The sequence below is a fragment of the Hypomesus nipponensis genome, chromosome 11, assembly GCF_054491055.1.
Source record: "Hypomesus nipponensis isolate SF chromosome 11, ASM5449105v1, whole genome shotgun sequence".
Lineage (NCBI taxonomy): Eukaryota > Metazoa > Chordata > Actinopteri > Osmeriformes > Osmeridae > Hypomesus > Hypomesus nipponensis.
In genome coordinates, this window is record NC_140371.1 from 6,544,352 (window position 1) to 6,572,034 (window position 27,683).

A 27,683-nucleotide genomic window follows, 5' to 3' on the forward strand; every position below is an offset into this window, starting at 1 on the left:
GCAGTTAGTCAGTCAGTCTGTCAGTCAGTCAGTCAGTCAGCCCATTGGTCAGATTAAAGCTGACGGTCACTATTAGCAGGGTCTTTGTCAATTGGATGAGCCCCAGCAGAGTCCCTGGAAGTGTGAGGAAACAGCCATCCCTTTATCTCCACTCTGGGCTAATCCACTCAACAGTAACACTCCCCAGCTATGGCAGCAGTATCACATGACTCCCCAGGTGCTGTGCACTGAGCCGCAGCATCATTAAAGGCTGAACAGGCTGTCAAACCAGACACACTGTACCCTCACACACACACACACACACACGCACAGCAAAGGCAATTTGTTTAAGACTGCAAGGGAAGCTCAGCTTCCCCTAACATTAAAAAAAATTCATGGTCAAATATTTACTATTATTTTAACATTTTAAATGCGTTAGAACTTGTTCATATCAAAGACCAGTTCGTTCAAAATCAGCTACATATATTAGCAGGGCGACTGACTGATTTCCTTCTCATACGTTCCCGTAGCGCCACAGTGCATTACCCTGTTGAAGCTCAGCTTTCATGGACTTCAATGGGGCTGCTTTGAAAAGTTTTTTTCAGTGCTTCGAAACTATAAGGTCATTGGATAAATGCTGCGATTATGTCCCGCCCTGGACGCTCAGCGTCTCTGGGGGTGAATGGAGGAGTGTGCTGGCCTGGACGCTGGACTTCCGCATGATGATTGGAGGGTCTGTCGAAAGACTGCATTTCCTTTTGATTGAAAGCGATTTGCTACTGTAAAAAGTCACCAAAGCTATTGAAGCTCAGTAGGGAAGAACTAGCCAGTGAACTAGCACATTAAATGGAAAAGGATGTAGGCCGAAGCTTCCCCTATTTGCAAGACCAGCAGCCGCCACTGATGCACAGATACACATGCAGATGCATGCATACTATGGGGTGAAATACGTGTCACTGGTTTATATGCAAAGGGCTCACTAGTGTCTGCATACGCTTGTGCAATATTATCAAACCTCTGAACGCATACAAGCAAATTACACACACTGACAATGGACACACAGGCGTTACACATGTCACGTAGGTGTTTCGCCGACAATGTGCATACGTATTTAGAAGGCAAGTGCACAGCACGGGCATGTAGTGAACACTACACTTGACATATGCTATAACTGTTTGATTTCTAGTTATGCGTACAGGCAGGTGTTATTTATGGAAGGCCCAGTGGTCAAATATTACAGGTGCCCCCATGTGTCAAAACAGGGTTGCCATATCCATGGTTTTCTAGCCAAATTGGGTTACTTTGAAAACAGTGTCGCGGGTGAAAATGTATTGGTCGCGGTTGGCGGGATTTTGGGCAACTTCTAAACCTCACTGCGGCATTGCCCCATTTCTGCTCATGGTGGCCTGCGCTGGGAGAGAGGGAAACAGCACGGATGAGGAGAGTGTGTGGGGAGAGTGGAAGTGTAGGTAAACAGAGTTCTGCATGCATCGGCAGGCAACTGCATCAAGAACACAGGCGCAGCAGGCAACAGCAAACAACCCCCTCGATGGGCGCTACGGGCACGTGACACGTCATGACGAGCGATGTGTTACGGTATAAAGCCGGGAGAGAACAAACAGCAGGAAGTACTAGTTAGCTAGCTACGTACTTTGCATCATTAGTTAGGGTGACCAGACGTCCTCTTTTACCCGGACATGTCCCCTTTTCGAGACTTAAAACATGCGTCCGGCAGGGATTCCAAAATCGTTCTGGATCCCCCCCCCCCCCCCCCCCCGCCAACGCAACGAAGTGTCCTCTTTTTCATAAACTCAAATCTGGTTACCCAAAGTTAGGAAGCTTTCAACGTTTTATTCTCACCAATAAAGCCAGAAAGAAAGAGTAAATAATCATCATTAAAAAAATTAGGAGAAGGAACATTATTAGCCAAAAATGTGTAAGTCAAAGATCAAGTGAGAGAGCGCTAGCGTTAGGAGTTCATAACCTACTTCCTTTAATAATGTGTCTCATCTCACTTTCATATATATATTAGTGCTGTCAGTTTAACGCGTTATTAACGGCGTTAACGCAAACCCAAATTAACGGCGTCAATTATTTTATCGCGCGATTAACGCTCTTTTTGGCCTAGCAAACTTTGTAGTTTTTTTCACATGCTGTTGCAACAACTACCGACGTTAGAAAAACTACAACACCACACCGGATCTAGCTAGACCGGAAACAAAACAACAGGCACGCCAAACACTCGTTTGGCTTGTGAGCTGACTAAAGAGTAGTAGCAGAGCCCGTTTACGGATATTAGACATTCTCTGGTAGTAGGCTAACGTTACGTTCTGAGTGGATGACGAGCGCGAGATGCCGAAATGGATGCGAATAAGATTCTGAATGGAAAGTTTGCTTTTAAAAAGTTGCCAAATGGCTCTATTGACAAGACCAGTGATCTGTGTGTTTTGTCGTTGTAAACTGAGCTATCATCGCAGCACGTCCAGACTGAAATACCACTTGATGGCCAAGCACACAGCTGATGCGAATTCTCTGCCCCCTCGTCAAAGCCAGGCGATTGCAATGTTGTTTTCAATAAAAAAAATATTTGCACAAAGCAATCCGAACCACTTTTCTATGTTGATAAGAGCATTAAAATTTGAAAAAAGATTGGGACAAAAGAAATCAGGGACAATTAGAATAGATAAAAATGTGCGATTAATTGTGATTAATCGCGAGTTAACTATGACATTAATGCGATTAATCGCGATTAAATATTTTAATCGTTTGACAGCACTAATATATATATATAATTTATTTTTTCCTTCTTGTTATGGTCTGAACATATATTGCTCATATTGACAAAACAGTCATCACGGTCATGAATATAATGTAGTTCAATACAGAGTATAAAAAATAATCATAGATCGGGTTTACACAATTAGGAGTCAGTCCAGGGCCCTTTATGTACAACAGTAGAGGGTCCCAGATCTTATTATAGTATTTCAATTTATCATTGTTGTGATATCTGATCTTTTCAAGGCTAAGTACAGTCCCCATTTCTTTTAAGTTTCTCAAAACTTGGTACTGAGTCACTTTTCCATATAAGCAAAACCAATTTTTTTGCCACAACCATACCTCAAGAAACCGCTTGAGCTTCATGTAACCCAGTGGAAAGTATAGCTATAAAAATACTTGGTTGTAATAAATACATTTGAGAAGATGGCCTATTTTAAATAAAAGGGTTACATTTCAATGGTTATACATACATAGTTAATGTTTACAATTAATAATGTTAAATATGCTGTGGTGAAATTGTTTAGCAAGATTTCATTGTGAGAATTAAATGTTAGCACCTAGGGATTTTTTGGATTTGATCAGCAAGCTGCACTGATCAAGATGGCGCCGACGAAGGCAGCCGCGGTAGCTAGGTGCTCTCTGTTTTGTCTTGTTTTGTCTCTCAGTGTTCAGTGTTCTGCCAAGATTTCCGGGGTTCTCTAACAAGAGAAGTACTTCTAAACATCAGGACTACAACTCCTGCGTATTTATTTCCCACTTTTATGCTTCCAGCGGCAGAATTTGTGGGAATTATAGTCGAAGCCACCCTCGGCTTTGTCTAGCAGCGAAGCGCCGAAGAAGAGGCAAACGAGCCGGTGCACTGGTGCGACTCCGTCGGCGTGGGGCACGCACAGCGTTACCGGGGATATTTCTCTCCAACATGCGTTCACTGAGCAACAAACTGGATAAACTTCAGCTACTGGTGTGGGGACTTTCGTTCATCTTCCGTTTTGTGCTTTACGGAGACATGGCGGAGTGAACTGATCCCAGACTCTGCGCTAGAGCTAGCAGGTTTCAAACTGCTAAGAGCAACTTATATTTTATTTTATTGTATATTTTATTTTAATTGTATTCCACTTAGTATTGCTAGTTTATGTATCCTTAGTATAGTTAGACCCCTTTTAAATTTAAGATTCCTATATGTTTATTGTATGCACCTCCCTGCCAAAGCAAATTCCTTGTCTGTGCAAACATTCATGGCGAATAAATCCATTTCTGATTCTAATTCTGACAATGATTTATCTGACTGTTCGTTTTGATTGGTTGAGGTAAGAACCAGGAAGATTGTAGACGTAAAACCATAGAGTTAATATAACTAGAGACAGTGGCTGTTTATCAATCCACGTTTTTTTCCGTTCTTGTGTTCTTGCGAACTCGTTTGACTATGGAACGCCGAGTTAGTCAAAATTAAATCAATAAATAAATAGGTAAATGAAGATAAATACATACATAAATAAATAAAGCTATGAAATAAACTCTGAAAAAAAAAAAGATGGTAATAAATATATAAATATAACATTATATAATTATATAGCTGAATCCATTTACCGACATCAATAAATAAATACATTTATTTATTTAAAAATTACGTTTTTGTAAAGACAACATGTATTTAATTCATGGGACTTTTATTTCCTAATGCCACATTTATTTATTTTTTGAGACTTTTACGCACCACATTTTTTTCCACATGTATTTCCACACCACATTTATTTCCACTCCACATTTATTTCAGTGCTGTATTTATTTCACATCTCACATGCAAACAAGAGGGGCGTGGTTATCGTCAGACCAACGCAGCAGATGGCTATACCTGTATGGGGGTGACAGTGGCATCGCACTGCCGAAAAGCATACAACGTAGACAAGCTTTGCCCATAATGTCTGTGTCGTCTCTGCCTTTGTATGGGAGTGATGGCGGTGACTTAGTAGCCTACGTGTGGGGACTTGATCTTTGAAAGCTATGAGGTTGCGCTGAAGTTACCTTTATAAACATGGCTTTTGCTCGTGTGACGTGGAACTCGTCTGCAAAGCTAACAATCACTGCCAACACTATGTCTTCCTAGGTGGTATGTTGGCTATCACCGGTCTCGAAGTCGGCAACTGTAGGCCAAGTGGCTGGCTATCTGGCTAGCTAGCTGACAAAATAATAAAAGGACGACATCAGTGTGGCCTTTTCAGCTAGAGCTAGCTACTGTAGAGTTAGTAGTGTTGTGCTGTATTGGCACATATGAACAGCCAAACCCGTTTTGTCACTGAATGGTCATTAAAACGAGTCCAGTGGTAGTGGTTTGATTTAATATTGAATAATTCCATAAACCTGTACCTAATATCTGGGTTTGGTTATTGTGTACCGTGTTGAATGGGTCTTGGTCTTGACACGTCTTGGTTAGTTGCAATTTTAAATTGCCAATAATAACAAAGCGTTAAGAAACTTGATTCAGTTTGAAGCAGTAGCCTACTGTAAATCCAAAGGTATGGGTAATGTCTTGAATGGTCTGGCTTCACTTCAGGTCTCGTCTCACTAAATGGTAATGCATGGCATAATGGTGAGGCTAGATCGTTATAATCAGGTGCCTTATCGACCTAGTTATCCACATAATAGCAGAGCGATGTAGCGGTGGTGGCAGTGATTGTCTTCTTTGTTGCTAGCTGTGTTAGCTAACATTACCTGGCACTTATCACCCCCCACTACCTGTACATCTTGACACAGTGCTCGATAAGTCTCAAACTATTTAAGACTTCAATGTCTATGTTCTGTAGAGCACTTATCCGCCCAAGTACCTCTACAAAATCTACTATCTGTGCCAAAATAATATATCCTGACAAGCCATGCCGTTCGGCAGTGCAATTCCACTGTCACCCCCATACAGGTAGCATAGCTATCTGCTGCGTTGGTCTGACGATAACCACGCCCCTCTCGTTTGCATGTGAGATTTGAAATAAATACAGCACAGAAATAAATGTAATGTGGAAATAAATGTGGCGTGTAAAAGTCCCATGAAATAAATAAATGTTGTCTTTACAAAAACGTCATTTTGAAATAAATAAATGTATTTATTTATTGATGTCGGTAAATGGATTCAGCTATGTAATCATATAATGCTATATTTATTGCCATCTTTTTTTAATTTAAGAATTTATTCCATAGCCATATTTATTTATGTATGTATTTATCTATTTATTTACCTATTTATTTATTGATTTAATTTTGACTAACTCTGCGTTCCATAGAAGTGACCAGTCGGTTTGGGTCTCACCGCACCCAAGTGATGGGTAAATCGAGGCTTTTCGAAACACCGAGCAGAGAATGTCTAATATAGAGAGAACTGCCACTCTCGGGAAACTCGGGAGGTCTATGGAGCGGTACCCCTCAAAATCCACTTTTCTTAGGATATAATTTTTTGTCCAGTAATTTGAATTCTGAATTGGGGGACGGGTGCAGTGTGAGACGGGCGGCGGCCGAAGGCAGGGGCCTTGGCGGTCCGATCCTCGGCTGCAGAAGCTAGCTTTAGGGATGTGGAATGTCACCTCGCTGGCGGGAAAGGAGCCTGAGCTGGTGCGCGAGGTAGAGAGTTTCCGGCTAGATATAGTCGGCCTCGCCTCGACGCACAGCATAGGCTCCGGAACCAGTCTCCTTGAGAGGGGCTGGACTCTCTTCCATTCTGGAGTTGCCCTTGGTGAGAGGCGTCGGGCTGGGGTGGGAATACTTGTTTCCCCTCGGTTCGGTGCCTGTACATTGGGGTTCACCCCGGTGGACGAGAGGGTAGCCTCCCTCCGCCTTCGGGTGGGGGGACGGGTTCTCACTGTCGTCTGTGCTTATGCACCAAACGGCAGCTCAGAGTACCCACCCTTTTTGAAGTCTCTGGGGGGGGTGCTGGAAAGCGCTCCTCCCGGGGATTCCCTCGTCCTCCTGGGGGACTTCAATGCTCATGTGGGCAATGACAGTGAGACCTGGAGGGGCGTGATTGGGAGGAACGGCCCCCCCGATCTGAACCCGAGTGGTGTCTTGTTGTTGGACTTCTGTGCTAGACACGGTTTGTCCATAACGAACACCATGTTCAAGCATAAGGGTGTTCATATGTGCACCTGGCACCAGGACACCCGAGGTCTCAGTTCGATGATCGACTTTGTAGTCGTGTCGTCGGACTTGGGGCCGCATGTCTTGGACACTTGGGTGAAGAGAGGGACGGAGCTGTCAACTGATCACCACCTGGTGGTGAGTTGGCTTCGATGGTGGGGGAAGACGCCGGTCAGGCCTGGCAGGCCCAAACGTAATGTGAGGGTCTGCTGGGAACGGCTGGCGGAACCCTCTGTCAGAAGGAGCTTCAACTCCCACCTCCGGGAGAGCTTCGATCATGTCTCGGGGGGAGCCGGGGACATTGAGTCCGAATGGGCCATGTTCCGGGCCTCCATTGTTGAAGCCGCTGACCGGAGCTGCGGCCGCAAGGCGGTCGGTGCATGTCGCGGCGGTAACCCTCGGACCCGGTGGTGGACTCCGGAGGTGAGGGATGCCGTCAAGCTGAAGAAGGAGGCCTATCGGACTTTATTGGCTGGTAGGACTCCTGAGGCAGCTGATGTGTACCGGCAGGCCAAGCGGTATGCGGCTTTGGCGGTCGCGGAGGCAAAAACCCGGGCATGGGAGGAGTTCGGCGAGGCCATGGAGAATGACTTCCGAACGGCTTCAAAAAGGTTCTGGACCACCATCCGGCGGCTCAGGAGGGGGAAGCAGTGCTCTGTCAACACTGTATACGGTGCGGATGGTGCTGACCTGCTGACCTCGACAGGGGACGTCCTGGATCGGTGGAAGGAATACTTCGAAGACCTCCTTAATTCCACCAACACGCTTTCCGACGTGGAGGCAGAGTCTGGGGACATCGGGGGGGGGGCCCTTCTATCTCTGGGGCTGAGGTCGCCGAGGTGGTTAAAAAGCTCTGCGGTGGCAGGGCCCCTGGGGTGGATGAGGTCCGCCCGGAGTTCCTTAAGGCTCTGGATGTTGTAGGGCTGTCTTGGCTGACACGACTCTGCAACATCGCGTGGACATCGGGGACAGTGCCTCTGGACTGGCAGACCGGGGTGGTGGTTCCCCTCTTTAAAAAGGGGGACCGGAGGGTGTGCTCCAACTTTAGGGGGATCACACTCCTCAGCCTCCCTGGGAAAGTCTATTCAGGGGTCCTGGAGAGGAGGGTCCGTCGGATTGTCGAACCTCGGATTCAGGAGGAGCAATGTGGTTTTCGTCCTGGCCGTGGAACAGTGGACCAGCTCTATACCCTCCGCGGAGTCCTGGAGGGTACATGGGAGTTCGCCCAACCAGTCTACACATGTTTTGTGGATTTGGAAAAGGCGTTCGACCGTGTCCCTCGGGGGCTCATGTGGGGTGTGCTCCAAGAGTATGGGGTACCGGATTCCCTGATCGGGGCTGTCCGGTCCCTGTACGACTGGTGCCAGAGTTTGGTCCGCATTGCCGGTAGTAAGTCGAACTTGTTTCCGGTGAGGGTTGGACTCCGCCAGGGCTGCCCTATGTCACCGATTCTGTTTATTACCTATATGGACATAATTTCTAGGCGTAGCCAGGGTGTTGAGGGGGTCCGGTTTGGTGACCTCAGGATCGGGTCGCTGCTTTTTGCAGATGATGTGGTCCTGTTGGCTTCATCGGGCCGCGACCTTCAGCTCTCACTGGAGCGGTTCGCAACCAAATGTGAAGCGGCTGGGATGCGAATTAGCACCTCCAAATCTGAGGCCATGGTAATCGACCGGAAAAGGGTGGAGTGCCATCTCCGGGTCGGGGAGGAGATCCTGAACCAAGCGGAGGAGTTCAAGTATCTCGGGGTCTTGTTCACAAGTGAGGGAAGAATGGAGCGCGAGGTCGACAGGCGGATCGGTGCGGCGTCCGCAGTGATGCAGGCTCTGCATCGGTCCGTCGTGGTGAAGAAGGAGCTGAGTCGAAAGGCGAAGCTCTCTATTTACCAGTCGATCTACGTTCCTACCCTCACCTATGGTCACGAACTATGGGTAGTGACCGAAAGAACGAGATCGCGAATACAAGCAGCCGAAATGAGCTTTCTCTGCAGGGTGTCCGGGCTCTCCCTTAGAGATAGGGTGAGAAGCTCGGTCATCCGGGAGGGGCTCAGAGTAGAACCGCTGCTCCTCCGCGTCGAGAGGAGCCAGCTGAAGTGGCTTGGGCATCTGATTAGGATGCCTCCTGGACGCCTCCCTGGTGAGGTGTTCCGGGCATGTCCCACTGGGAAGAGGCCCCGGGGAAGACCCAGGACACGCTGGAGGGACTATGTCTCTCGGCTGGCCTGGGAACGCCTCGGGGTCCCCCAGGAAGAGCTGGTGGAAATGGCCGGGGAGAGGGAAGTCTGGGCCTCCCTGCTTAGGTCGCTGCCCCCAACACCCTAGTACCGAGCAGCCCATCACTACCGCACCCAGGGATCGACACAGGCCTGCAACGGGGGTTTTACTGTTTATTATAACATTAGGCCTGCCGGCGTGTGTGTGTGTGTAGGGTTATACTGGAAGCGTTAAACGGTACATTGATTCAAAAGTATTGAACTTGTAATTTGAATGTTGAATCATACTAAATGTGGTTTGTGTTTAAATGTACCCGAGTTGTGCAGGGGCGTCTTAACAGCACTTGAGGCCCCTGGGCTATGGATCTTTTTTTTTTGAGGCCCCCACCCGCTAATTGCAAATGTCAAAAGTTTTGTCTTGGTAGTGATTGAGTTGTTTGTATTTTTATTTACGTTCCGTTGCACGGTTTAGGCTGAAATTCAGTTTTTTGTGGCAAAAAATGCCTTGTGTCAACAAAGGGAACTGAGCTAGCCTACGTCACAACGTCAGCACACGTTAGCAACGACGCATGGATACAACGTGCATTGCTGTTGTACTCACAGCAAGTGTTGTATCATGCCATGGTGTAGCAGCATTTTACATTTAAACAATTCAAGACTTGCATGTACAGCAAGTAATGTCACATTAAATAATGTATTTAAACTCAAGCTTGTGTGGTGCGTCACTGTCTTCAATGCCACAGCCTAAAATGTACTGTACGTCAAAAGAAACGTTTTAAATTTGCGGCCCATTCAAACAATCCCCTCAGTGTGGTTTGGTTAGCAACAGCAGCAAGGCTAGCTTGCTCGTAGCACAACTCAGCTTCTCCACGCAGGGTTCTAGACTGACTGAGACCAAAAAATCGCATTTAGGGGCATATTTTCAGTTAGCAGATGCTAGCTACTGTTTGAATCACGGTTCCATCTGAAAAATACTGCTGGTGGTGACAACGTTGTTAAAATAGCTTGTCTCAAAGGGGGTTCAACTTGTTTCACAAACGGACCCATTCAGTGGCGGCCCGAGCACATTGTGCGCCCAGGGCGAGTTTATCACTTGAGCAAATCTTGCGAAAATCTTGTGCCGCCCCCTACCCCGTCGGCCGCCCCACGACAGCCCACGGAACAAGCACCGCTACTACCTCGCAGTGGCAAATGAAGGAAAATGCTGCACGGCACCGTCTCAGCAAGCAGGGGTGCCTGCAGCTGCCTGAAGGGGGTGCCAATATGCCAATTCCCCACAAGCTGAAATGATGGATAAGAGAAAACTGCGCAGAGATTTGTTTAGATGTTACATATACATTTTGTTTAGATAAGGGGGAGGGGGGCCTCCCTCCACATCCACCCACCTGATGCACCGCGAATACGGACGTTTATCATCATTATTATTTTGTATTATTATTAAGACATTACATTACTATGGAGGATTATAGGGGCCAAAACTAAATAAATAAATGTTATAACACAAAGCTTAAATAAATGACTAATTATATAATGTAATGCCTAATTGATAGACAAAATATATAAATTACAAATTAAATGAGACACTAAATATATAAATGTTACATGTATTTGTGTGTTTATATATATATATTTACGTTTTAATGTGTTCACATTTATTTATACTCACATTTATTTATTTATCCTTACATTTATCCACGGTGTAACTTGCTGCAACAAAATAAATCCGTAGTCCCACGTCACCAAGTCAGGGGGCGGGTTCAAGCCTCTGATTGGTGGTTCAACTTCACTCGACTGCTTTTGACTATTCCAAGATGGCAGCACCTTGTGCGGATTCAATGCATTCAATGAATGAAATATTGAATGCTACAGTGGTCGAAATGTTGGCGGTAGCTGAAGAGATGGAGGCACCTGCCAATTAACTTCTTTTTTACATCATATTGAGAGCCTCGCTGAAATTATAGGAATGATATTGGCCCTAACTGACACAGACATCAATGAAAATGTGTTCACGATCCTCAGCGAGATGATACAGCATAGGGGAGGGCAAATTGATCTCAAGACCGATAGTGGCCGGGTTGGGAAACCTGGCAACTATCGATACCAACGCTGGTATCAATAGCCTGATTGATTGCGTGATAAGATCGATACATACGTTTCATTCCACACTGAGTACACAATACCCTTTACATCATAGTGGTTGTGCAAACACCGTCTAACCTCGCTCAAACTCACTTTGCCCCTCCCCTGCTAGGCTGAGTTGTTGCCGTGTATGTGCAGTAACGACTCAGCGGCCCACATTAACAGTATGTTTGACAAAACTCATTGTCCTGTGTTTTATTATGATCATAATCATGAAAAAATAATTAAAGGAAACATTTTAAATGTTCATTCAAATATTTATATTGATGATGCATTCACTTAATCAATTATGAGGCATTGCTTTCCCTGACACAAAAGTAGATAAACTTTTCTAAGCCAAAAGTATCGGTATTGGCAATACTGGCCCTGTATTTAATCCTTGGTATCGGATCTGTACCACATTGTGCAGTGTCGCACACCCCTAGCAGCTGTAGAGCGAGGCGATAGAGCAGCGGTTCTCAAACTTTTCCCCCGGCGACCCCCCAAAATTCCGTGGTGACGTTTGGCGACCCCCTATAGTGACTAGTGGAAACATGGGGGAAACCGGAATTCTCCTCCCCCAAAAGTAGCTAGCGCTATGGCTGGATACTCCTCTCGATAACTAAAAAACGTTTGAGTTTCTTCCACAATCGACCGAATTGGCCAAACAAGGCATGTGCATTTACCTTACAGTGTACATAATCTAGCTAGTTAATGTTGTTTTTCCAAGTTTTCTAGAACTCTGCTCAAATCGAGGCTTAACAGTGCTACTACTACCGTCATAGCTGCCTGTCCTGTCGGACACGTAGTCTAAATTTTTAGACTTTTAATTGACAATATTGACACATATTAAGAAATTTGTCTTTACTCATAATATCGTCTCCTATTTCAATTCGAAGCTGTTAATCTACTGTAGGCAATCTCCCATGGTATCCGCTCTGGCTCCGTTTCGGAAAACAAGGGCTGCCGTTGTTGACGATACCTTTATTTCCCCCTCCCAGTAACCCCTTAACCAATGAGATGTGCTTTGAGCTCAAGTTGTCATGAGTATCTGGCAGTTTTCAAAAATAAAATCGGTGATTGGACGGCAAAGATATTAAGGCAGGAAACATGGGAATTTTATTTCCCATATTTGAATTGTCAGGCAGGAATCATCTCGTCTCCAAACATTTTTAACGACCCCCCGAAAACCTTTGGTCGCGACCCCCACTTTGAGAACCGCTGCGATAGAGGATCCCTCTAGATTGAAGAGAGCTTGATCGACTGGTGGAGTCTGTCTGGTGTGTAATACTGTTCATTCACCAATCAGAGGCTTTAACCCGCCCCCTGACTTGGTGACGGGGGACGACGGATTTATTTTGCTGCAGAAAGTTACACCGTGGACAAATGTAAGTATAAATAAATAAATGTAAGTATAAATAAATAAATGTAAGTATAAATAAATAAATGTGAACACATTCAAACGTAAATATATATATACACAAATACATGGAACATTTATATATTTAGTGTCTCATTTAATTTGTAATTTATATATTTTGTCTGTCAATTAGGCATTACATTATATAATTAGTCATTTATTTAAGCTTTGTGTTATAATATTTAGTTATTTAGTTTTGGCCCCTATAATCCTCCATACATTACATTTAGAGGCCCCTGATTGGTCAAGGCCCTGGGCTTAAGCCCAGGTAAGACCGTGCTGTCAGGCCAAATATACCCCTTTTCCACCAAAGCCGGGCCGGTGCTGGTTCTGTGCTGGTTCCAATTCTCGAACCAGTTCTTCGGTTTTCCACACAAATAAACCTGGCTCCGGTTCCAAAAAACAGGTTCCAACTCAGCACCAACATTAAGGTGGGCCAGAAACAAGAACCGATGACGTCGGGTGCCAGGGGCGGGATTATCGTCCCGTCCCGTGCAAAAACAATAGGCCTATACATTACGCCGCCACTTCTAAAAAAAGACCAGTACAGCTACAGTAACACAATGGACGCAAAACTAAAACAGCAATGGTCTGAGGAGGAAACAAAATGTTTACGGGCTCTGTGGTCCACCACAGAGGTTCAAAAATTAGACGGTGCCGTTCGAACAAAACCAATGTTTGAAAATATAAAGCTGGAGATGGCCGCGGCTGGCTACGACAGAAGTATAGAGCAACTAATAAATAAAATAAAAAAATTAAAAAAAGAATATAGGGACCAGAAGAAGGACCTTGGGCGAAGTGGCAGTGGTCGTCCTAGTAAGAAAAACCCATATTATGGCATCCTGGAGTCGGTATTAGGTGACAGACCGGCTTGTCAGGTGAGGGGGGCGCTGAATTCAGCCACAGCAATGATGGAGGCATTGATGGATGACAGCGGACAAAGTTTTGCTGCTTTAGGTAGGTCTTCTCATTACGTCAAGTAATTTAATATATTTATTAACTGTGTCTCCTTTTATTATATTAAATCGTTTGGTAACGTTAAAGTTGTTGACGTTAGCAGCTGAAGCTAGTTAATAAAACAGCTGATAGGTTAGCTCTTGTTATTTAGCTAACTTTCCGTAACCATGGCTACAAAGGTAAAAAGTAAATGTTTTCACGAGTTGACGTTTGTCACCACAAAAAGACTGAAGTTTATGTAAGTGTAGTTTGCAAGACTATGTTTAAGACACAATTCTCTTGATTTGGCTATTTATAGAGTTGTCTGTCACTGATGTGGAAGTGGAGGAGGGTGAGGAAACAACTTTGCCAATGCCACGGGACAGCAGCTCACCGGCACCATCTAGCTCTGTACAGCAAGCTAAAGCCCAAGGAGGTAAGATGTGTTGTGCATTAATGCAGACATCGTGACCTGCAGAGACTCATTTCAGGGGGGTGGCTCCCCCCTTCTCCCCTCGGGACGCAATCCGGACGCTGTACCCCCCTCTACCAGCGCTTACCCCCCCACCCCCCACCAGAAATGACCATTTGACAGTCTCTCGCTCGCTATAAATACAAAATCCCTGATTTCAGGGAGATTGTATAGCATTTGCGGGTGTCAGGGAGCCGCTATTGAAATGCGGGAGCTTCCGGTAGACTTGGGATGTCTGTTAATGGAATAATGTGTTTTGTTAACAAATTATAAGACGCGCATGTTTTGGTAAGCCAAGTGAAGTAGACCTATCTGTCCACTGTCCTCTTTTGTTTTTCTAATCTGTATTATTTTGTTTTGTGAACAGGAAAAAGAAAGCGTGCAAACGAGGACTTAATTGTCTATATGGAGAAGGCGGACACAAGATTTTTAGATTTCAGCAGGGAGATGATGCAGAAAATGGAGGCAGATACAGGCGCTCTGCTGGGTCTTATGGGGCGCATGGTGACGGCGATGGAGTCCCAAGCCAATAAATGAAATATGCATTGTTACATCTAACTATTTATGAATTTAAAATATAATTATTTATCTACTTATTCTTGTTTTTATATTTAACTATTTATTAATACAAATATAATTATTTATCCATGTATTCTTGTTCTTCAGTTTTAAATATGTGAATAACAACTCAAACTTGAATTGATGAGATGTGCAGCTTTTATCAGGTAAACAGAACAGAACACAGTAAAGGGAGGAGACTGTAGGGGACTCTTTGAAATTGAATTATCTATGCAGTACAAACATTTATTCTTCTCTTCTGTTGAAGTAGCTCATTATGGCTGCCCTAATGTCTGCCCCTTCAAGCTCACCATGCTCAGGCAATACCTGACCTGGAGGCTGAATATTGAACTGCCTGTCGTGCTCCTCAATGAAATTGTCACCATGCTCTTCACAAATATTATGAAGTACACAGCAGGTCAAGGTCATCGTCTTGCTCAGCTCCAGCTTGCAGTCATTTCTTTTGAGAAGACATCTCCATCGCCCCTTTAGTCTCCCAAAAGCCATCTCTACAACTGAGCGCGCACTGCTCAGTCTGTAGTTGTACATGTGTTGCTCTGCTGACAGTCTGCCAGTGTCAAAGAAGGGCTTCATAAGCCAGTTCTGCATGGGGTAAGCCGGGTCACCAATTAAATAGTGTCCAACGTTAAAGCCAGAGATGGCCATTTTGTTCTTTCCCAGTAATTCCATCATTTAGTAGCTCCCATAGATGGGACTGCCTTAGCACTCGAGCATCACGCACACTCCCTGCATAGCCCACACACACATCCCAAAACAGGCCTTTCCCATCCACAACTCCTTGTGAGACGATCGAGTGCCACCCTTTCCTGTTAAAGTAGTCCCAGGGATACTCCTCAGGTGCAATTATAGGGATGTGGCTTCCGTCTATTGCGCCAACACACTGTGGTATTCTCCAGCGGTTATGGAAGAATGTGGCCATTTCAATGAGCTTGGCAGCATCTGGAGTAGCGATGTGTCGAGGAAGCAGGACATTTATGACAGCGTCGCAGAAATCCTCAACACAGTTGAACACTGTGCTTATTCCAACACCAAAAAGGTGGCTGATGGATCTATATTCGCTGCCGGTGGCCAACTTCCAGAGAGCAATTGCTACACGTTTTCTCAGAGGAACAGCGAGACGGTAATTTGTATTCGCTCTGCCCATGAGATGCCTGACCTGATAGCAAATGTACTCAAAAGACTCCCGGGACACTCGAAAGTTTTGAACAAACTGTGCAGGGGTGAAATCCAGCAGAACTGTGTCCCACCAATAGCGTGATCGGGGGTATGTCCACACAACATGTGACCTCCGCCTTGCCCTCAGCCATAATACGATCTGCAAAGGTAAAATCATGTATGTTTTGGTTTGTTTACAGGTAGGCTATAGTCCATATGAACTGCTACGTTTAGCTATAATACTAACAGCCAAAACGTTCGAGATCATTAGCCTACCGTTCTTCTTGAACGTAACCTCTCTTCATAGCGACCATGAATAGCTGTAAATGCACGTCTACGAAGTGCAGTATACGTTTGTATAGCCAATATAAACATTACTGGTAGGTATTCCTCCATTTTTCTTACAATGACTTCAATGTTTGATTACTTGTTGTGTGTGACAATGTTGTAATGAGTTGTTACAATGATTTCATGCTGCGTTGCCAGGACAACGGAGGCATATGACGTAGTAGCCCTACTCTGGCTCTCAGTCGGTGGAAAATCGAGCTGGTTCTTAGATTAGAACCAGCACCGAACCACATAAGCACCAGCCCAGAACCAGCACAGGCCTGGCTTTGGTGGAAAAGGGGTAATAGTGTCCTAGGGTCAGGGAGGGACACTATTGTCCTACCTGACGTCACAATGCCGTTCCGAAGCAAGGACACGTCCGTCGCTATGCCGACCTTAATTTCCTGAGATATCTACACATGCTAGCAGGAAACTGTCATGGTTGCTATACTGGTTACTAGATAGGAAGTGTTGTATTTAGGCTTATTTAAACTAGTTTATTCTACTCTACTATTTAAAGTTTTCACATGTTATCACCCTCGCCTTTGCCTGTGGCGTTTCTGCAGCTGCCATTTTAGGTATCTATAGCTATCTCTCAGGAGTTAACGAGCTGCTAAACTAGGACCTAGTCAGGTTTGATTTGAACTTAGACATGTGACTTCCACAGGTAATGTGAGCGTGCGCAGCGCGCAAGCAAATTTCTTTCACATGAATATGACTTCAAAATACTTTTTGGATCTTTATGTAATATAAACATTACGCTCAGGGGTTTAAGTAAGCCGGTACTGACCGGTACGCCGTACCGGTAAGACATTTCTTCCCGGTATGCCGTACTGGGAAGAAATTACGACATGCACAGGCACGTTGCGACAAGGCAAGCAAAACAAGCAATTGCTTGGGGCGCCGAGCTGGCTTGGGACCTCAAGACAACGACTGGTTAATAATAAAATGCAACGACAAACGTGTGAGCGCCCCTTTGATTGTCAATGCAGTAAAGTGCAATGACACTGTTATTGGGATCCCCCTCAAGGGGCCCCTCTCATGATCTGTGCTGCTGGCAAAACACAAAAACCTCGTCGGTCGGCAGTCATCATGAAGCAGAATTATGCTTCAGGAAGCCAAAAAAGGAAGAAGAGAAAGGAAAATGAGAATAATAAAAAACAAGATAGTGGTAAGTGATAAATTACACTGGACAAAATAGCCCAACTTGTATTGGTGTAATTTTGCAGCAGGGTCAATCCTGTTAACCGGTGCCTTTTGGACCTGGTAACTTCTGAAAACAAAATTATTTATTTTTCATGTTTTTAACATTTAATCAGGAAAGAGATATGTTTAACTGTTTGGAAAACATATTGGCCAAGCTCATGCACTTAAATCCTAATAATTATGGGCATTTGGTTCAGACATGGACCATGACATTATTCCACCCTGTTAAGACATATGAATAACAATCACAAAGTAAAAAAAATGTAAAGGCATAACAACATTTACCTTTACTTGTCCATTATATGTCCCTTGTTGCAAATACTGACAAATATTGTATGCAACTTATTATGTTACTACATTTTCTAACAATATTTCCACCCTGTTAGCTGTACACACCTAACAGGGTGGAACCTAACAGGGGGGAATTTTGTTAACTATGTCAGCCCTAACTCTGTGAGTGATCATGATCTAGCTAGCATTAGACCCTATATGTATACAGCCTTTTAATTCTTATATAAAACCATATTTGAAATTATAAAATGTTATTTATTTTCTTAACAAAGTAGCCTAACAGGGTGGAAATTTAAGGTAGTGACAAACAGGTTGACATTATGAAACTTGGAAAAAAGATAAATCTGAAAGTTCATACTAACTTTAGTTGGCCAAGTTGAATTCCTGCCACAGGAAATGATGTCATTTCATGAACTTTGTGACATGGGAAGTGTAGGCTATTTTCTTAAGAGGGAAAAACTACAACCTAACAGGGTGGAACTTTTTTGGGGGGACACAAAGTAAATCTCCCCAAAAAAGGTTAAAATTTATTTTTTGAATAAAAAATATGTAAAAGTAGAAAGATTTTAACTTGGTCTACAACATAATGAGCAAATCATTTGAATATTTTATTATTTAATGACTGATATTTATTGTAAGAGTTGATCATTTGTGATGGGGACATGGCAAAACATGGCAAAATGAACATGTGTACAAAATACAAAAGTGGTTAAAATATAAACTAATTGTCTTAAAGACACTTTTTGGTTATTTATATGATAAGGAAGACCTAAACCTATAATTAAAGCCTTTTAGAATAAACATTTGTAACATTTTACAGCAATTATGAAGTAGGATTTCCTGGGGACATTAAAAGGCACCGTTAACAGGATTGACCCAGCAGGTAGGCTAGCAAAAATGTGTTTGTTAGTCCGTTAGACAGAGACTTAGTTTAAACATGCCGCAGTGCTGTGTCCCGTGTTATTTAAATAGATCGGAGTTTAAAAAAAACAATTGACATTCAACTGTCATTCTAGCGGGAGCGGGCTGCAGGACACATTTTTTTCTGCACAAATCAACAAAGCTCCCATATGACGGCACTTGTCTCTGCCGACTGGGCACTCGCATGTGCTGTACCTGACTGCCTGACCCTCATCAAAAACAGATACAGGTGGGTTAAAGAGTGATACTAGAGTGATAAGAAGTCCTAGTGAATGCAAGATAAGTAGACTATAATACAGTAAATAAACAAATAAATGATAAATAATTAGGCAAAGTGAAATTTTCGGCGCGCGTTGCGCGTTACACCTGTATCATAGTACCATATACCCACTCGGCTAAATGAATCAGGGCTTTGGAGAAAACATTAGGGGATCCCATGGGGCGGACCAGCCCTGTAAACGTCTCTCAGTTTGGCACAAGGGGCCCTATCTTGCACCCAGAGCAATTGACTTTGTACACCGACGCATGTATCATTCCTATTTTGCACTCAACGCACATCGGACTTTTCCCTTCTCAGACTCACTTTTGTAAATTAGGGAATTAACTAATTCCTCCCCCCCCCCCCCCCCCCGACGGTTCAGTCTAAAGTCAGTGGCGCGTTATTCAGATGCTATTTTAAGGCCCGTGCACACTGCTGGCGAGCCCAGGGTCGTCATCCTGCGAAGCTGCGTTACATTGTTTTGATTTATTGTATAGCTGTGTTACATTTCTTTCATGTCAAGGATTAAAAAGATGTTCTCTGGTAAGAAATACAAGAAACCACTGTGGTGCATCTGATAAAAATGCCCGAGATGATGTACAATCCAAAGTTGAGGTTTATTGTTAAGTTGAGAGGAATGGAGTGCGTGTGTTAGGTTATATTTGCGTGCGTGTGTCATACCTGCAAACTTGTCACTTTTCGGCAAAAATAGCCGTTTTGAATGAAAAAAATATCATCCACGTGAAAATCAGCAAAATGTGTTGCAGTAGCCTACCTACAATGTTGGAGCTAAATGCGTTCGTAATTTCATTACGAACACGTGATGAAACAAAACCAATTGGTGTCTGGTTTAATGATCGAAACACCTGCTCTGGCGAATCATTTAACGTTGATTTGTTGGCCTTAACAAACGTTTATGATAATGAAAAAGTAGCCCTGGTCCAGCACATAAAATATTGACAATTGTTTTCCAGAATTAGCGAGCTGAAAGAGAAGGATTCAATTTATATAGCACAGCTGGACTGCAAATGGAGCTTGGCCTGGCTAAAGATCGAGGTCAAGACCCTGAAGGGAATTTTGGCAATTTGTTTTGGGCCGCTACCCACACGGTTAGCTGTGTTGCTCATTCCACAAATGCACGATCCTTACAAGTTGTACCTCGTTGTAAAGGTCACTAATCAGGCTTTCCAACTATATAAAACACAATACCAATTGGTATTATTGAAGTGGAGGAATAATCGACCAAAATAATGTTTCCGAACATTTTTTGTTTGTTGTTTCGACGCGATGCGAGCAACAACATGTTTCATTTTCAATGGAGCCAGGCAAATCGCTTGCGTGGTGCATTGTGGGTAGCGAAGTGACGTGATCGAGTTGAGATTTTCTGAACTTTATGCAAATGAAGAGCGATTTTCGCTAGCGATGGCCAATCGGACTGTTTTCTTGTTTTCTCATAACGTAGCAACCATGGAAAACATTTCTAGCTTTCAGTTTTTAAGATGGAGGAGAAACTAATCGCCTGTGTGGCTGCATATCCAGTCCTGCACGATACGTCTCTGTATTTGTACAAATACATTAATAAAAAGAATGAGGCCTGGCGCAGGGTTGCCGACCTTGTTGGTGATCCTGGTGTTTTTTTTGTATTTTCAAATTCAGTCTCTCGTCACATTACATAACTATTTGTACTATGGTAACTAGCTAGTTAGCCCGGCTGGAACTCCCTTGTCGTATCAACAGATTAATAGAGACTTTGAGTAATATAATAAAACAGTTTTTTACACATGTCAATGTGTATGTCTATTAAACAGTTTAGTATTTTGTACACAAGTTGTATTTTGATCGATGTTGCGAGTACGTAAACCCAAGTCTGCACACTTGGCCATGACAACTACAACAGTGGACTTAAGAGAACTACAATTCTACATTAATCTGTTTGATACGCCCCCGAGCGTGGTGAACTGTGGGAAGGTGAGCGATGGCAATCGATTTGCATCGCTGCAATGTAAACGCACTGTTAGGAGCATTCTAAGAGTGCTCTAGAACACTCCTAACAGTACGTTCACACTGCAGCATTTTTTAACGCTCTGCAGCGCTTGCCTTCCCACAGTGCACCATGCTCGGGGGTGCGTTAGAAAAGTTAACACAGAGTTGTAGTTCTCTAAGGTCACTGTTGTAGTTTGTGTAAAACTGTGTCATGGACAAGTGTGCAGACTTGGGTTCATGTACTTACAATATCGATCATTATTGATATACAGGTGCTCCTGTCTCAATCAAAATACAGCTTTTACACGGCATGATGCAAGGAATCAGATACGCTGACTAGATGTTGCATGATCTTGTCAACTAGGCTATACAGCACTTTTTCCAGTAACATTTGCTAGATTATGGCCACTACACATTTACTGTATGGCTAGCGAGTGACTGCCAACCTGCATTTCAACAATGAATGTCAATCGTGTGCCGGGTGAACTAGACTAGCTAGACTACTGTAGTATGCAGCTAGCACATAAGAAAGTTAGAGCTGCGTAGCTAGCTAATGTGACAAGACTGAATTTAAAAGTACAATAAACACACCAGGGACACCGACAACCTCGGCAACCCTGCGCCAGGTAGAGCTATATATATATTTTTTTTTTTTTGTTAACGTCTCTTTAATCGTACAGAGACGTATAAAACAAGACTGGGTGTGTAGACACATATACACAGAAACAGTTTCTCCTCCAACTTGAAACCTATAGAATGTTTACCATGAGCAACAGTTGCTACGTTACAAAAAACAAGAAACCAATCCGATTGGCCAACGGCAGCTTTTAATGCTCCACATTTACATGAAGTTGAGAAAAATCCAACTTTCAACGCTCTGCTCCGCTCCCCTCGCCTTCCCACAATGCCATACGCAAGCGTCAACGCCTGGTTTAATTGAAAATGAATTGGAAGCCGACGCCCCGCGCCGCCCACTCCGCTGCAGTGTGAACGCACTGTTAGCGTTAAGAGCTTCTTAACGAATCTGGGAAACGCTTCATGTTGTTTAATTGTAACTTGCTTAACTACATGCTGTTATGGTTTTTCCCTTTGTCAATTTTTGGTTGTTCACAATGTGTGCTTCTTGTTTTGGCTACCCGCAATGCTTTGGGGCTATCTTGTTGTTATTATCAGTGACCTATGCACTTTGTAATGCTCTTTCTTGGAAGTCACTTTGGATAAAAGCGTCTGCTAAATGAATAAATGTAAATGTAAACGCGGCCAATGTCACCTCTCTATCTTTTATGGCCCTGACGAGAACGTCGGTCTCCTAAGCTGTGAACGGCTCCTGGCGTGCGCCTGGCAAATCCACCATTATAATAGCAATCCGCCATTATAATAGCAATCCCCCATGGAACAAGCGCGACTGCTCTCTAATATAGCTACGTCAGAACAAGACATTTTTAATTTGTATCGGGCGCAAGAGTCATTTATCCCACCGGTATTATAGCAACAGCGCCGGAGTCCCTCCCACAAAGTTACTTGCGTTTCCCGTTTGATACTTGCGTTTCAGATTGTTAAAATAGGGCCCGTTGTCTATGATACAAACTAGGATAAAAACCAAAAACAGTTGTGCATGTTCAGTGTTTTGGAATTGTAATTTAAAGGACAATTAAATACAAATATGGTGAAATAATAATTAAAAAATACAGACAAAATTGAAATGCAGGACACTGCTTATGGCTTGTGGGACACAGCTTCCAATTTTGTGACTCCCGCATGCGGGACAGGTGGTCACCCTACACGTAAGTGACGTTTGTGACTGTGGCAAGCTAGTTAGCTACTGTTAGCTTAACTTTTCGTCACAAAAAACTAAATAATACACTGGGGAAATTCTGAGGTGTGCTTGCGCTTGCCAGTTTCCCATTAGTCTCCTGCTGTTTACTAATATCAACCATTCAGTGTGTTTTTACATTGGTTTTAGACAGCCAACCAAAAAAAAAGGAAAATTGTAGGTTGTTGGTCAACGAGTACAGTTATCTGGTTACTAGGATTATAGTTCCTGGAGAGCATACCATTAGTTGACATTATTTAAATTAAAATTGTAATAAAATGTAGGCCTACAACCAACATTTCTTCAAGTCAATAGATCAGTATTATTTTAGTTATTGTAATATAATCCTAAACTGTGCAACAACTCTGCTACAGATGAACAGCCTGAACTGCAGTTCTGTGTAAAATGTACGGACACGGAATGGGGGGTAATTTTTGTACTGACAATAAGATGGCAGCGGCGGTCACATAGCCTGTCCTAGGGCTGCACGATAAATCGAATTTTAAACACGATCATGATTTCGGCTTCCGACGATCAAATTCACCTGATCGAGCAATATTTAAAATGCGTCATTCCGTTTTAGAATGCTCCGTATCAAAGTTATTTTTTGCAAAGCCAATCTAGCGCTCCGTAAACCAATAAGTGCGTTCGACATCGGCTGCGGCTGCATGAAACGACAAGCGAAAGTTGCCGCTTGCAGTCGGGAAGGAGTTATAAACGGCTCTGTGAAGTCGGAAAATTTGTCATTTTATGTATTGGGCTATGATAAACTCTTTCTCCAATCTGTAGGCTGCAGCCGGCTGCGGCGCTGCATGGAGTTGAATACACCTAATGTCTGATCAAGAGATGTTCCCTGCACCACGCAGCTTAGTTTCTAGATGTAGAAGGTAGAGGACAGAAGCCCCGTCCACACTAGCCCGAGACATGTGAAAACGCTGGGTTTGCGTAGTAGGACGGGGTCCACGGAGCTTTTCAGATACGATGCAATTCAGTTGCTATGGCATTGGGGGTAGCTTTCGGTCTATAGCTATAATGTCAAGATGAACATGGAAGGTGAAAGAAATATGCTACTCCATCTCTATAATTTATTTACCAGTTTAGTTACTGTTACCTACTTCAGGTACAAGTATTATCACTTAATAGAAATGCGTTTCTCCTACGCAGAAGGCGAGCTTTGCAGGCCTACTCGGTGTGCCTGAACAATAAGGGGACAAGGCAGAAAAGACGGTTTTAGACCTGGCTGAACAGCTAGCTGGTGGGACAATTTTAAAACACCAAATAGTATTGCCAGAGGAGTATGTGAACAGAGCAGCGGGGCGGGAGCGAGGGGCAGGAGTGGCGTAACCATGACAACGATTGTCATGTACCGTGTAAGTGTGGACAGCAAACATTCGGAAAACGATATGAAAACGCTTGTGTGGACGGAGATTGTTTTTTATTGATGTATATTTTGAGTTGTATTCACATCCATTCTGCAGGTACAATGCATTGTGACAATCAAATTTGATTAGACAAATAATCGTGATAATTAATCATGATCTCAATATTGATCATCAAAATAATCGTGATTATCATTTTGGCCATAATCGTGCAGCCCTGGCCTGTCCTGTCACGCACAACACCCGGTCCTCTCTCTATATCCAGTTAAAAATTCTGCTGCCGCCTCTGACTGGAATGCTCTGCAAAAACACCTCAAACTGTGCAAATTAACTTCTATTCCTGCCTTCAAAGAAGCCATTTCACTCATCCTCACCGATTTCTGTAAATGCTCTCTCACCTTTTAACCCTTCTCCTCAGTAATTGTTGTCTTATTCATCCACATGGTTGTCCTATTCCTCACCTGCCTGTATCCTTTGTTCATTCCTGCCAGTGCCAGTCTATGTCCTGATTGTGGTTGTTGTTTGGTGTAATTAGTCTTTGCTTTGTCTTCTTTGTGCTTGAATTTTTTTATCCCCTCTGATTCCCTATGTACTAATGCCCAGGAGGGTGTTCCTTCAAGTCGCGCTAACACGAAAAATCTCACTTAGGTAAACGTCAACTTAAACTTAAGCCTCAGGCTGTTCCACTAACGTTCCGTTCCACTAACAGGCAACGCTAATTCAAGCTAGACCTCAATAATATGGATGGGTGGATCAATCCTAAAATATCAATATTTTCGATACTGGCATTGTATCAAAAGGATCGATTCTCAATTTGAAATATCGATTCTACCTGGGATTTCTTTTAAAAGAGTGATTTTAGAATATTTTTATAATAGTAGTCGGCCGTATAGTATAGAAATGTACTTTAACCACAGAAGTCAATGGGAACTATTCTTCCGCTGTGTCTGTGCTTATCATGAGTTCATCAGCGGCAGCGCGCCGCGCTCTCCCACTCTCACTTAGTGAAAGCACACTGAGCCCAGATTCGAGTGCATTTCTGCGGTCAGAGACTACAAAGGGCACGCCAGAAGCCTGCAATTGCTAGTTTCTTCTCCAACATTTCCATCGCTAGCAACGATGTCAACGCTACAACGGCGGATGTTGCAGTGGGTGGCAACTGCATGGGCGTAGATTTAGGGGGGGACGCTAGGTACTTGTCCCCACCAACATTTGAAAAAGACAAAATTGTCCCCACCAATATTTTAGCGAATTGTGCTTCTATTTGGATCGATTCCGACGGCCAGGACGCAACAGTACAAGAAACGCCATAATTTGATTGGCCGAAAATCCAAAGGGGGAGGGTTATCTGACACGCAACACGCACGGGAAGAAGCACATGCACTGGCAGTCGCTGACAAGCTAGCGGGTGTGTCGGCGACAACGGTACAGCTAACTTATTAGGGCTGTCTGCCAACAATACATATATAAAAGGCCAGAGTAACACATTTTAATATTCCCTTTGCCCTTCAGCATGAACATGTTTGCCCCTTTTTGTGCTTTGTAGAAATGCCTCCACCCAAGAAGAAGAAAGGGGACATACGAAGCTTTTTCAAAAAGCAGTGTAAGTCAGGCTAAATAACTAGCCATACTAGCAGTGGTAGTGACCATGCTTTCAAATGCAGATTCAACTGTGGAAAAAGTATTAACATTTATGCACTTATTAACTGGTGATATTATATGTTACCCAGGGTATTGTTAGAGCTAAACCGAGCTTTTGTAGCTAATCTTTCAACCAAGGTTAGGAGTCTAGCCTCGGACAAATTCACAGTTGATGGACTGTCACTGCATTGCTAGACAGGTGCTGGAAAAACAGTTGGCAATGTGAATAAGTTAACACTGTTGGTTATTCAAATATAAAGAATCATTATTTGATTATTAATGTCCAAATAACACTGTATACAATATGGTAGGAGGGTTAAACTTGCTAGCCATAGGATAGGCTACAAAATGAATGAACCATTTTGTATGCAGGAAAGACAGCATGAAAACACTCCAGATGTAGAGCAGGCTGAGGAAACACTATCAGGGCTTCAGGTGAGGTTTGGGGGTGGGGGTTGATAGGTGGATGTCCCCACCAAGTCTGACACCAAACCTACGCCCTTGGGCAACTGCATAGTAGAGGTGTGCAAAACCACTTTCGGCCAATTATGTTTTTCAGTGATAGGTACCCATTTATGGAATAATTTACCAACTGAAATAAAAACACAAACCGAACTGAAAACATTCAATAGAAAGGTGAAACCCTGGCATACCCTTGTATTTCCATTGTAAGTTCGGTCTTAAATTTAATTTAGAAGTGGTATTTAAAGGTCTTAAAAAGTCTTAAATGTAACTTGTTTATACCTGTAGGCCTAGAAACCCTGGATTAGCATCCATCCAAATTAGCAACCATTAAAAAATCCTTTAAAAATAGTTATTATACGGCTCTTCAGAATGTTCCAAAAAGTTCTGTTGATTTGTATGGGCCATATGTAGGTTAAATGTCCGTTCGCAGGTCTGTAATTTCTTTAAAATCATTGCTGCGAAAAGGTTATGACCGCTGTCATTGGCAACGGGTCTTGTGCTTCTAATTCACATCTTTCATATCATTCCGCAAGTAGTCCGGTCATTTAACGTAACAGAAAGTCATTAAAACTTGAAGTCAGAAGGTGAGTTGCTACGCTCAAAGTTTTACCAATTGAAAAACGGCTTTGTTTATTTTACACAAAGCTTAAAAATATATTTTACGCTCAAAGGCAAAAAAAAATTGATTGCGCACTAAGCGTGCTCGCATTAACTATTGATCTTCCGAAATAGCATCACATCTAACTCAGAATGTGCATGCATTAGCAGGGCAGGGCAGCTGTGGTGGTTCTGGTGGGTGGGTCTGGATCAAAGTCCAGGGCCTATTTTTACTCCCGTATACGTAAACCACCTCCGTGGATGCGGGGGTCGCGAGTCACTGGCACCATTATTTTTGGGGTTGTGGGCTGAAATGTTTGAGAATCCCTGCTCTAGGTGGCACTGTTAACTCCTCTGGATATAGTTTTTCGTGATGTTAACATTAATTTGCTAAATGTTTTCTGGTCAAATTTGAATAGCTCATGGCTAGTAGTGTGCATTGAATATGTGATGTAATGTTGAATGAACACTACATTTTGTATTGCTTGAAGGAAACTGAGGTGCAGAGAGAGAAAATAAAATGTCAATTTGTTGTTTCATTGTCTTCTGCAGGAGCAAATACATCTAAAATCCACCCATGAGTTGTGCTTGTTCATGCCCTGAACACATCTGTTACAATGGCATAGCGCTGCGTATTAGGGCCTACATATTTTTTTCAATCAAAAATGCTCTGTGTTGGTTAGGGGGTACTTGGCTGACAAAATATTTTACAAGGGGTACATTACTGAAAAAAGGTTTGAGAACCACTGGCTTAGGTTGTGCGCACACAGAGAATCGAAATAGCCCAGATCAGGCGATTGTCGAAAATAAGAGATATGTTGCAAAAAGCACAGCGTAAAGCAGCAGAGCGGTGTTATTTTTTTTTAAAGTTTTTTTGAGTTATCCCGAAACATTTTAATACTGCCGCAATTAACAGGGCAAGGGAGACGATCTGCCAAAACATTGTTGACGATTTAAATTTGTAAATTGTAGGCCTACCAAATTTACTTAACAATTTTATGCATTTAGGCCTACTGATAATTACCGTAATTTG

General features: G+C 43.4%; 1 protein-coding gene across 1 annotated transcript in view; it reads right to left on the minus strand.

The window, feature by feature from the left end:
* Positions 1–27,683, minus strand: part of LOC146267933 (cadherin-23-like) — a 93,486-nt gene that overhangs the window by 25,298 nt on the left and 40,505 nt on the right. The gene's annotated exons all lie outside the window — the stretch shown is intronic.